The sequence below is a fragment of the Octopus bimaculoides genome, chromosome 8 (genome assembly GCF_001194135.2).
Source record: "Octopus bimaculoides isolate UCB-OBI-ISO-001 chromosome 8, ASM119413v2, whole genome shotgun sequence".
NCBI classification, from domain to species: domain Eukaryota; kingdom Metazoa; phylum Mollusca; class Cephalopoda; order Octopoda; family Octopodidae; genus Octopus; species Octopus bimaculoides.
The window spans coordinates 31,673,565-31,679,299 of NC_068988.1; positions in this window are offsets into that span (position 1 = coordinate 31,673,565).

The following is a 5,735-nucleotide window of genomic DNA, read 5'->3' on the forward strand; positions in this document are numbered from 1 at the left end:
ATATATATATTTATATATATATATATATATACATACGTGTGTGTGTATGTGTGTGTATGTGCGTGAGTTGCATTTATTATCCTTAAGAAGAAAACAATTTTACGTCTTTGCTACTTTATGTTCAAATATTAAATGTCATTTAGATTGAGAGGGTAAAAATGACGATGGAAGTTGATGATGATGATGATGATGATGATGATGATGACTATGAAGATGATGATGACTATGAAGATGATGACGATGCAAAAGAACGTGGCTAAAGGGTGAATAGAAACGTAAAATAAAAAAGAAGTCAACTGAAACAATGAATAACATTAACGACAAGGAATGTAATCACAGAATCATTAATGACAAAGAGGAAGACCTCTATGATTGCATCGAGGAAAAAGGTGTCGACGAGGAGCGGGTCAATTGCGATGATGATGATGATGATAATGATGATGATGATGATGATGAAGATGATGACGATGACGTCTGCGAGAATGACTGATGATGATGTTGACGACAACGACGGCCACGACCACGACGATGATGATGATAATGATGATAGATGATGATGATGATTGATGATGGACGACGATGATGACGATGATACAATATTTAATAACGATGATGTTGCTTAGAAAGTGTTGAAATTGTTGAACATGAAAACGGACGAAATAGATGATGCCAAAATTATAGTAAAATCAAAGAGAGAGCACAGAAGTGAGATAATTAGAGAGGGAGAGAGAGAGTGAGAGAGAGAGAGAGAGAGAGAGAGAGAGAGAGAGAGAGAGAGAGAGAGAGAGGGCAGAAGAAAATGAACGAGAGAGTTAGAGATAGATACATAGATAGACAGGGAAAAAAGAGAGATAGAAAAAGAGAGAGAGTTAGAGGGTTTCGAGAGACATAGGGGAACTAGAACGAGGAAAGTAAGCGAGAGAAAGAGAATTTGTAAGATAAGATACAGAATGGTTAGGGGAAAAAATAAATAACTGGGAAAAGTCAACGAAGATTATTTTAGTTTCTTCGGCTCTTTAGAATTGTGATAACATCTTCAAAGCATTTCTCATGCATAATTTAGACAAGAAACGTCATTGAGTCAGCAAATATATGTCTTTATAAATCTATGTATATTTTCAAAAAACAATATTTCAATAATTAAATATTTATTTATATTTTTAAACTATATAACAACTTACTTTGTGTATGTGAAACGTCTTATCTCTTTCAAGGTGTAAACATATTTTAAAAGAAATAACTGTGGTGTAAACTTAGAAATATATATCAATATTTTCTATCTCAGTTGTAGAGGTATTGATGATACAGACATGCACGCACACAAAGAATCATGTACAAACATGCTTGCATAGCCCCATATCTATCTATCTATCTATCTATCTATCTATCTATCTATCTATCTATCTATCTATCTATCTATCTATCTATCTATGGCCAGAACAATGCCAAGTAAATGCAAGGCATATCACAAGAAAACAAATATATGAATTAATGTAGACTTACTTTGTATTTCAATTCAATATGTTAAGGTTATGATCCCATCCCCAAGAATTCGAATAATGTTGCAGATGTGCACATCTACAACATTCATTAATTTATTGAGGATGGTATCATAACCTCAAAATATTTTATACAATGTAAGTCTACATTACTTCATATATTCGTTTTCTTGTGATTTGCCTTGCATTTACTTGGCATTGTTCTGGCCTTACCCAGGATCCTTTACACAATATATTTATGTGTGTGTGTATGTGTGTACGTGTGTAAGTTTGTTTATGTTTACGTGCGCGTGCGTGTGTGTGTGTATATGTATATATATGTGTGTGTGTGTGTGTATATGTATATATATGTGTGTGTGTGTATATGTATATATATATATATATGTGTGTGTGTGTGTGTGTGTGTGTGTGTGTGTGCGTTTGTGCCAGTGCGTGTGTCACTTGTTGGGTGATCAAAATATAAGCTACATCAATGAGTTTGCTGTTCTTACTTGTTTTATTAATGGTTCCCCAGTCATATTATTTTTTAACATATTCAAACCTTATTTGCCTGATATCTAATATTACAATGTATTCATCGATTGGATGTATAATACATCAATACACTGATACATTATATATGCATAAAGGAAATATAATTCATATTTACGGTTTAGATATAAACGATTGCTAAATATATCATACAAGCAAAACTTATAACAAAATGAAAATAAAAAGTAAATGATTTGCTCTTGTTAATTTGTACAGCCACACGTAAACTGCGATCATGCAAAGGCGGCCAGGCTATAATTATCACGTATACCTATGTAATTATAATCTCCGCTGTACTGTAACCTCCAATGTATTTGTTATGTCTCAAGCTACTGCTATCTAGCACCTTCGGATGATCTCTACTCAACCGCTACACAACTGCTACTCGACTGCTATTCAACACACCTACCACGGCCAGACTACCTTTATTTATATGTCTTGGGGGATCCTACTTATTCGCCTGGGGGCGTCGACACAACAGTATCCTTGTTTGTAATTAGTCATTTGTAGTTTGTGTAAAATTTTAGCTGCTACATTTTGTCAGTCGAATGACCATGCCCGCATTGCTACATGCCCGCATTGCTACATGCCCGCATTGCTACATGCCCGCATTGCTACATGCCCACAAATTTCTATGTACTAATCGTCTGGTGAGTCAGTCGTTTAATAAAAGACAGGAAAGACACGCAGCTGGTATTTCACCAGGAGATTTTTTAAAAAGGTTTTTGATTTAAATTTGAAATGAAACATATGTACTCTGGGAATTATCATTTATATTTCGCATTAAAGTTTATTATCATGGGAAAACATATGTCGAAAATCAGATGCGATTGAATAAAATATTTAAATTAGGAAATACAAATTGAAAGAAAACACTTGAAGAGAAATTTGTCAAAATCAATAGTAGAAATGTTTGAGTGTTATGACGTCAATTTATTTGCTTAAAGGAACCCATGACTTATATGTAAGTAAAATGTAAGTCAAACTTTTCTTCAAATGTTTCCTTGGATCACGCAGACTGTGCTAAGAAGAAACTATTTCTAAATGGGTATCTGCCCTCAAGTATATCATCTACAACTAATTGAATAAAATGTCAGAATTTCATACTTGCATATCAAAGAGTCTTAAGCGTTGTTGTGATCTGTATCTCTGTATTATGCAAACTGATGTTGAACGGAAAACAACCGTACTACTAAGTCAATAATGCTAGTAATGTTGTCTCTGTAAGGTCACGGACCATTTTACTTTCAACAAAATTGTGAACAAAGGCGTTTCATCCTCGACAAACTTATACTCTATAGAAGTAAGAGTAACGCATCAGATTGATGTAGAATTGTTTTTATTATGACTGCGAATAAACACAAACATTAATATACGTTCACACACACACGCACACACAGATACACACACACACACACACACACACACACATACACACACACACACACACATACACATACATATATATATATATATATATATATATATACGTATACATAGATATATACATATACAAATATATATATATATATTTATATACATATATATATATATATATATATATATATAAATATATATACATAGATATATACATATATAAATATATATATATTCATATATACATATATAAATATATATATATGCATATATACATACACACAAGCACACGTCCATTTGTATATCCATCACTGCATTCTCAAATATGATCTGTTATTTTCAAGAATATAGTGTGTTATTCGAGATTGATTGGGGTAATCTTCCTAGTAAGTTCAACGACTGTTTAAAGGTGATCCCTGTGTCGCAGCAATCTTTTGTGTCAAAAGTGAATGACTGTTAGATTAAATGTAAATCTACTGATTTGCATGCATCTAATCTAATTGTTTTGGGCCCCTGAAGAATTTGCCGGTTTCCCATCTGATACATGACCTACTATTTACATGACCCATCTATATATACATAAATTTACAGAATATATTATTTCTTGGTAGCTTGAATAAAATGCAATAATAATGTCGACTTACGTATATATTTTCTCCTACTTACGGACTAATAAATGTCATCATCAAATATACAGCCGTTATTTAATTCTTAAACACGAAATGCACATTATATATTTTACGTTTTAAGTCAACCCTTAATTGGCACACCGTCGCTTATGACAACGGGGCTTTCAGTTGATCTGATCAACAGAACAGGCTGCTCTCAAAATTAATGTGCTGACCACTCTATAGACATGCTCACCCTTAACGTAGTTCTTAGGTACGCACCGTCACAAGTCAACCATAAGCATTGTGCAAACACATTCAAATTTGTGAGACAAAAGAGGCAAAATCTTTTCAACATCAAAAACATATAGAATATGGAGCCTATCTAGATCTAATGAGACAAGTAGCAATGATTTAATTCATTTGCCAGAAAATGACCTCCTTACGTTTAAGTCATTCAAACAACATCATTAAAATGCATAAATAACTAAAGGCTACGGGCATATATTCAACCGAGAGTTTGGATGAAAACGTTGAACGAACTGGAAGTAGTCAAAATAACATAAATATAAGTCAATTAAAGAAGGGACTAATAATATATTTTTGTATATTTATTTTACTTTCAGACGTATGAATTAATTCATTGCTACTTTTCTAATTAGATCTAGTTAAGCTCTATATTCCATATGCTTTTGATGCTGAATATATACTGTTCTTAGGTTGTTACCAGAAAGTATTCGTAGGACTGAAAAGTACTCATTGTTGTCACAATGTTCAATGCTTCTGCAGTGAATAATGCATCTAAGTTTGGATGTACAGATTCTATATTATATAATTCTATATTTTTATGTATTCCTAAAAAAAGGAAACTGGAAATTCTCTGTACAATGAGGGTACACAGGGTACATTCAGCAGAGAAGTTCCTGAAATCTGTAGCAACACTATAATATATTTGTAATTTATTGAAAGAATATTAATTTAGAGCCGATCTTTTTGAATTGGTTTGTTATGTTCGTTTCCCCATTCACATATACACATTTAGTTATATCTGTTAATTTAGTTATATCTGTTAATTCATGATAAAAATTGTCGTGATATATCACGGCGTATGCAGTCAGATATTTAGCTCTCACAACGTCTTTTGAAACAATTCAAGCTTCAAAACTAAGTGAAAGGTTTGAAACTTTTGGCAGCACTTTATATCTGTGACATAAAATATAACTTACCATATGTAAATAAATTTACTACCGACTTGGGAAGGCAGTGAAAATATTTCGAACTTTTAATAATTGAGTTTGATTTAAGAAAGACATGAACACATACAACTATTGAACTGTATTAAGTTTATCTGTTTACTGTCTTGTTAAATTAATGTGAAGCCTGGATAACCTACTGCAGGCACATTCAAATGATTTAACATTTCCAGTTTCAATGATCGACGAAATCAATCAGTATCAACGGAAATGTAATTATTTGTCAGCATACTCACTCCACCATTAATAAATCAATGTTCCGAAAGCACAGGGTTGAAAAAATGTTAAACAAACAACCTAGCATATATAGTTGTTTTGGGAATTTATCGGACATTTTATCATAATGCTTCAAACTTAAGAACACAAATTAAAATCTTTATCACTTTCAAACTTTAACATTTCTGTTATCGAAAGTTTTAATAAATTGCATAGAAGTGATACCAAGATTCACACACTACTCTCACCAA